The sequence below is a fragment of the Propithecus coquereli genome, unplaced genomic scaffold (genome assembly GCF_000956105.1).
Source record: "Propithecus coquereli isolate 6110/MARCELLA unplaced genomic scaffold, Pcoq_1.0 Scaffold38, whole genome shotgun sequence".
Classification (NCBI taxonomy): domain Eukaryota; kingdom Metazoa; phylum Chordata; class Mammalia; order Primates; family Indriidae; genus Propithecus; species Propithecus coquereli.
This window is the reverse complement of record NW_012149507.1, coordinates 7,702,136-7,710,332: the sequence shown is the minus strand read 5'-3', so window position 1 is coordinate 7,710,332 and position 8,197 is coordinate 7,702,136.

Genomic DNA, 8,197 nt, shown 5'->3' with positions numbered 1-8,197 from the left:
GTATGAAAATATTATGTCATCATGTAATCAATATACAAATTGTTAAAGAGATAGTTTACATTCTTTTTTTCATGGTCTTAGAAATCTGATGTGTGTTTTATGCTCACAGTGTATCTCAGTTTGGACTAGCCACATTTCAAGTGGTCAGTAAGTACATGTGGTTAGTGGATATCACATTGGACATTACAGCTGTAAATCACTCTTTCTCAAACTCTGCAGAATAGCCTTAGCTGCCTCTGCTCAAGGGGGCAGATGCTGACTCGGGTATGTGAGTTTGGTGGGGAGGGTATTTAAGCAAGTAATGCTCCAGGTGTTCTTCTACACCTTAGCCAAAGTTGCAACAGCAGCTTGTCCTCCTCTCTCCTCCCCTTCCCTTTGCTCCCTTTCACTTCTCCTTCTTTTTCACACAATTTTACATTTTTAACTTTTGCATAAGCTTCCAGGGCTAAAATATTTGTAAAATTACCATCACTACTTTAGCTGAAGCAAGGAAGCGTGCCTGTATCTGGGCTCAGAGTTGAGCTCACTTTACAGATTTTGGGGTAAGCATTCCTGAGCCATTTTTGGAGTTCAGGATTCTAATGCCGGGAGATTATAGGTGCTTGCCAACTCTAAGATACCATAGTTCTATATGTTGTCATATCTGTCATTTGTCAGTTGACATACTGTTTGATAACTGGGATACAAAGATAATTTGGAAATTACAGTGGAGGATATGTGTTATTTAAACAGATACTTTCTGTATAACTGCTAAGTCCTGTATTAGAGGTATTATTTGTGCAATTAATAAAGTGTTATTTTATTTTATTTTTTTTTTGAGACAGAGTCTCACTCTTTTGCTCGGGCTAGAGTGCCGTGGTGTCAGCCTAGCTCACAGCCACTTCAAACTCCTGGGCTCAAGTGATCCTCCTGCCTCAGCCTCCCGAGTAGCTGGGACTATAGGCATGCGCCACCATGCCCGGCTAATTTTTTCCATATATTTTTAGTTGTCCGATTAATTTCTTTCTATTTTTAGTAGAGACGGGGTCTCACTCTTGCTCAGGCTGGTTTCGAACTCCTGAGCTCAAACAATCCGCCCGCCTCGGCCTCCCAGAGTGCTAGGATTACAGGCGTGAGCCACCACGCCTGGCCAATAAAGTGTTATTGAGAGCAGAAAAAGAAGGCACTATTAACGCTCACTGGAGAAATTTGGTATGACTTTTCTGAGGAGATAAGATTTACATATCTGGTGTGATTTGTTTATTTGACATGGGGTCTTGCTCTGTTGCCCAGGTTTGAGTGCAGTGATATAATCATAGCTCACTGCAGTCTCCACCTCCTGGGCTCAAGCGATTCACCTGCCTCAGCCTCCTGAGTAGCTGGGCCTACAGGCACAAGCCACTACGACCTGCTAATTTTTAAAAATTTTTAGTAGAGACAGGGTCTCGCTTTGTTCCCTGGACTGATCTCAGACTTCTGGCCTAAAGGGATCCTCCCTCTTCAGCCTCTTAAAGTGCTGGATTACAGGCATGAGCCAGTGTGCCCAGCCTCTGGTGTTATTTAAAAACAAAACAAAAACAACTATATTTAGTGTGAAAATGCTTGTACTTGCTAGATATTGTTTCTCTCATTTTGTGTGGAGAAAAACTTGTTATTTATTAGTAATTTATATCTAAAAACCATTAGCGCCTTATCAAATTTAATGTTCATAGCCTCTGAAAAAGAGATGTCTCTAACCCTGCAAGCCTTCTAAAAATTTTTTTTGCAAAATGGTTTTTTGAGATGTATTTTATATTTCATGCACAGATTAACACTGTATAGTTTGAAGAGCTTTGGCATGTATAAAGACCGTGGAACTACCACTCCAATCAAGGACATTTCTATCACCTCCAAAAGTCCCTTGAAACCTATTCAAGTCTGTTCTTAACCCCATTCCAGGCAATCACTGTTGTGTTTTCTGTTGCTATAGATTAGTTTTGCCTATTCCAGAACTTCATGTAAATGGAATTATACGGTATGTACTATTTTGTGTGTGAATTCTTTAACCTAATAGTTTTGAATTTCTTTGATATTGTTGCATAAACAACATGTTTATGTTTTTTTCCCCTGGGTAGTATTTCATTGCATCAAAATACTACATTTTGGTTTTGTGAGTTGCATCCGTGTTTTGTCTATTATGTTTAAAACTAACAGACATTTTTGTACACATCTTTTTGTGGTCATGCTTTTATTTTCTTGGGTAAATAATTAAGAGTGAAATTTCTGGGCCACTGGGTTGCCATATGTTTAACTTTTAAGAAACTGCCAAACTTTCAAAGTATTTGTTTCATTTCACCCCACCAGCAATGTTATGTGAGTTCCATATTCCACTTCCTCATTAAATACTGAATATTGTTAGTCTTTTAAATGTAACCATTTTGGTGGGTTTATAGTGGTATCTTGTATTTTTGATTTGTATTTTTATGATAACTAATGATGTTGAGCACTTTCTTGGGTTTTATTGGTCATTTGTAAGTTAACTTTTCTGAAGCGTGTGTTCAAGTCTTTTGCCCATTTTAAAATTTGATTGTTTACCTAAATGTGTTTATTTTTTGGGCCGGGTGTAGTGGCTCACACCTATGATCCAGTATTTTGGGAGGCAGAAGCAGGATGATCACTTGAAGCCAGGAGCTGGAGACCAGCCTGGGCAACATAGTGAGACCCCATCTCTACAAAAAGAATAGAACAATTAGCCAGGTGCTGTGGCTAATACCTGTAGTCCCAGCTACTTGGGAAGCTGAGGCAGGAGGCTCACTGGAGCCCCAGGAGTTTCTAGGCAGCAGTGAGCCTGGGTGACGAAGTGAGACCCTGTCTCAAAGAAAATAAAAGTGTCTATTTTTGGACTCTATTTCTATTCTATTGATTTGTCTGTCCTTTCTCAAATATTACACTGTTTTAATTATTATAGCTTCCAATTTTGTCATTCTATTTCAAAAATGACTTTTTTATCAGGTCTTTTACATTTCTGTATAAATTTTACAATCATGTTTTTGATTTCTTCCACAAAATCTGCTGGGATTTTGATTGGAAATATGTTAAATATATAGGTCAAGGGGAGCCATATGGTTTGGGGGGGAATGGATATTTTAACAATATTGAGTGTCCCAACATGGTGTATCTCTCCATTTATTTAGAACTTATTTAATTTCTCTTAATAATGTTTTGTAGTTTTTGGTGTAGAGATACGATACATCTTAAGTATTTAATGTTTTTGTTGCTCTTATAAGTTGTTATTTTTTAAAATTTTGTTTTCCAATTTTTTCTTGCTATTATAGGTTATAGAAATTCATTTGATATTTGTATATTGGCCTTTAATCTGTGACCTTGTTAAATTCATGTATTCTAGTGGTCTTTTTTTTTGGTAGATCTCTTAGTGTTTTCCATTTGAATAATTATGTCATCTACAAATAAATAAATTTTTTTCTTATTTTCCAATCTGTGTGCCTTTTATGTCTCTCTCTTGCCTTAGTGCAATAGCTAGGACCTTCAATACAGTATTGAATAGGAATGGTAAGAGAGGACATCTTTGCCTCGTTCTTGAACCTGGGGGAAAAAGCATTCAACATTTTACTGTTATGATGTAAGCTATAAATATTTTTTTGTTGTTGTTAAATGCTTTTTATAAGATTGAGGAATTTGATTAATGGAATCAAGATAAACCAAGTTCTAGCTTTGTTTTTATTTTAGGATCCTTAACTTTGCTGATAATTTCTATTTGTCCTTAGCCTTTTCAAGATTACAGGAACATTCTAATTTGTACATGAACGAATGGATGGATGCTATTGGTCCTATTTCACTTCCTGTCTTTTGAGGTCTAAAACAGAAATGATCATAACTCATTAAATACTAAGCACAAATCTAAAAAGGAGGCTGTCAGTGTAGGATACTCAGATATTTTTTTTTTCCTCCTGTGAAGATTGTGTTGGCTTATTCCAAGTGCATCTTACACTTTGTATTTCATAGGTGGTATAATTCACTACCTGCTCTGTGTTCTGCCTTTTTATAAGGATACAGAAATTGTAATTAAATGTCAAGTATAAAGTTCTAAAAATAGATTATAAGCACAAGTCAATATGGTTAGTGAATTTAGTGAAGCCTCCCCTTTGGTGTTTATGGAGAAACCTTTAAAATCAAAGAATAACTAGAAGCCTTTGGTTGATACTTAATTGCCCCCTTTGGAAGATATCCCACATGGAGCAACTGGTTCTAGAGACTTTGCTATTCAAGAATGAGAGGCATAGGATTAGAAGGATGGAAACAGCTGCTTCTTAAGATCAGTGATGTTCTCATTTCTATGGAATTTTGAGCAATATATAGCAAGACAGTCTGCCATGAAGCAATTAAAGAACTTCTGGTTTGCTGTTAGACGTAGTACATGGAAGTTAAAGCTAACCTAAGTTGCTTTTATCTTTTTTAAAAAAGTGTTTTTAACAAGAAAGAGAGGACTCAAATTATTAAAATATGAAATGAAAGAGGGGACATTATTAACAGAAATAAAAAGGATTATGAGGGAATATGAGCAATGGTATGCTAACTTTTTTTTTTTATTATTTTATCTCTGGCAGGGCCCCATAGGTGAAAGTATGCTAACAATTTTGATAACCTAGATGAAATGGACAAGTTCCTAAAAATATACAAACTACTGAAACTGACTCAAGTAGAAATAGAAAATCTGAATAGACCTATAACAATAAAGAGATTGAATTAGTATTAAAGATAACCATCCAAAAAGAAAAGCCCAGACTCAGATGGCTTCACTGGTGAAATCTACCAAATGTTTATAGAGTTAATACCAGCCTTTTGTAGACTTTTCAAAAAATAGAACAGGAGGAAAGACTTCTCAACTTATTCTATGAGGCCAGTATTACCCTGATACTAAAACTAAACAAAGACATCACAAGAAAACTACAGATCAATATTTCTTATGAATATACATGCAAAAATCCTCAACTAAATATTTGCAAACCGGCTGGGCGCGGTGGCTCACGCCTGTAATCTTAGCACTCTGGGAGGCCGAGACAGACGGATTGTTTGAGCTCAGGAGTTCGAAACTAGCCTGAGCAAGAGCGAGACCCCATCTCTACTAAAAATAGAAAGAAATTAATCGGACAACTAAAAATATATGGAAAAAATTAGCCGGGCATGGTGGCGCATGCCTGTAGTCCCTGGGAGGCTGAGGCAGAATTGCTTGAGCCCAGGAGTTTGAGGTTGCTGTGAGCTAGGATGACGCCACGGCACTCTAGCCCCGGCAACACAGTGAGACTCTGTCTCAAAAAATAAATAAATAAATATTTGCAAACTGAATCCAACAACCTCTGAAAAGGATTATACACAATGACCAGGTTAGGTTTATCGTAGCAGTGCAAAGTTGTTTCAGCATATGAAAAGCAATCAGTATGACATGCCATGTTGGTAGAATAAAGAAAACAACCTGACGTGTTTACATCATTACATGCAGAAAAAAATTTGACAAAATCCGGTACCCTTTCATGATGAAACCACTCAACAAACTAGGAATAGAAGAGCATCTATGAAAAACTCACATCTAATATTATACTTAATGGTGAAAGACTGAAAGCTTTCCCCCTAAGATCATCAATAAGACAAGGATAGCTGTTCTTACCACTTCTTTCAGCACTGTACTGGAGGTTTTAGTCAGGGTAGTTAGGCAAGGAAAAGAAATAAAAGGCATCCGGATTGGAAAGGAATAAGTAATACTATCTCTGCAGACTGCATGATCTTACATGTAGGAAATCCTAAGGCATCCACACACACAAAAAACTATTAGAACTAATTAAACAAATTTAACAAGGTTACAGGATACAAGATCAAGGTACAAAAGAAGTTGTAAAGTGCTTTTATAATTATACTGTTGACTCTTTTATTTTGACATGGCATGTCCTATAATAAATATGGATTCAACATTGAAAAAATTTAGTTGTATTTCTGTGCACTCTGATGAACTATCCAAAAAGGAAATTAAGACAACGATTCCTTTTATAAATCAGTGTATTGAAGTGATATTTACACTCCTATGTTTATTGCAGCACTATTCACGGTAGCCAAGATAAGGAATCAACCTAAGTGTCCATCTCGGGATGAATGGATAAAGAAAATGTGGTATATATACATAATAGAATACTATTCAGCCTTACAAAAGAATGACATTCTGTCATCTGCAGCAACATGAGTGGAACTGGAAGACATTATGCTAAGTGAAATAAACCAGGCACAGAAAGAAAAATATCACCTTATCATTCATATGTGAGAGCTGAAAACTGTTGACCTCATGGAGGTAGATTGAGAATAGTGGTTACCACATATGGAAAAGGGTAGGGGAGAGGGGATGAGGAGAAGTTGGTTAATGGGTACAAAAATACAGTCAGATAAAAGGAAGAAATTCTAGTGTTTGATAGCATAGTAGGGTGACTATAGTTAATCATTGTATAGTTCAAAATAGCTGTTAAGAGAAGATTTGGAATGCTTACAGTACAAAGAAATGATAAATGTTTGAGGTAATGGATATCCCAGTTGCCCTGGTTTGGTCATTATATGTTGTATGCATGTATTAAAATATTACATGAACCTCAGAAATATGTAGTCATTCCTTTTATGATAGTATCAAAAAGAATAAAGAATTTAGGAATAAATTTTTAAAAATTGCAAGGCTTGTATACTGAAAATTCAAAACATTGTTTTAAACAAAGATGACATAAATAAATGAAAAGATAATCCATGTTCAAGGATTGGAAGACTTATTAAGAGGGCAGTATTCCACAATTTGAATTACAAATTCAGTGTAATCCCTATCAAAATCTCAGCTGGCTTTTTTGCAGAAATTGACAAGCTGTTCTAAAATTCATATGGAAAAGCAGGGGACACTGAATAGCCAAAACAATCTTAAAAAAGGAAAAAGAATAACAAAATTGGGGGACTTACTTCCTCATTTAAAAACTACAGTTATTAAGACTGTGTGGTACTATCATAAGCTCATAAAGATGATAGGAATAGAATTAAGAGTCCAGAAATGAGCCTATTATTGGCAATTTGTTTTTGATGAGGGTGCCAAGACAATTCAATGGGTAAAGAATAGTCTTTTTTTATTTTATTTTTTCATATTCTTTTTTATTTTTGAAAAAAATTATTCCCTTTTTTTTATCCTTCCACATCCAACATGCAGGGAAGGAATAGTCTTTTTAAACAAACGGTACTAGGACAACTGGATATCCACATGCTAACATCCTGTTGGCCAAATCAAGTCAGGTGACCAAGGCTATGGGGTCAGGGAAGTATGTATACTTTGTCCGCCACGAGGCCAAAGTAAGGCATGTGGCCAAATCCAGCATCATTTGAAAAGGCAAGTGTACCTTTTCCATGAAGGTAGGAGTTGAGGTAGGAGGTAGTGATTATTTTTGAAGAAAAACCAAATTGATTATTTGGTATAAGATTGAGATCATGACCATATTGTGATTATGTAATGTCTTCTGTATAATAGTGAAAAATCTTCATTAGGCCATTTTTAGTCTAGCTTAGCTTATGTTATTTTAATGTATCAGTTAATAGACAATGCTGTTTTTGTATTCTTATATTTTTTTCCCAATGTTTTACTTTAACTATAGAATTCTTTGTTTGCTTTTAAGATTAACCTACACTTACAGGAAATAATTAGAAGCATTGTTCATTATAAGCATAATCAGTCAACTTAAAGAAAAAGGTGATATATGATTTCCATTTCCCTAAGGTAAATGGCTTAATACTTTTATAATTTAATATCTTCCAAGATGATTTAGTCATTGTGCCAAAAATGCTTCTTATTTTCAGGGAAATGTAACTTACATTTTTATTTTTGACAAGGTTATATGTCTACATAATAAAGCATTTAAGTGGTTATATAGTGAAAAGTGTTTCTTACGCTCCTAGCACTTGGTCCGATAGTTTGCTTTCCTAGAAATCATCACTGTAAATTAGTTTGCTTCTTCTAGAATTTCATAAAAAGTGGGATCATACAGTATATACTCTTGTGTCTAGCTTTTTCACTCAGCATAATGTTTGTGAGGTTTGTCCGTTTTGTGTTAGCAGTTTGTTCCTTTTGATTGTTGAGTGGTTTTCTGTTGTATTGATACACTACATTTTGTTTATCCATTTACCTGACTTCTGGATTATTATCAGATTATTGTGT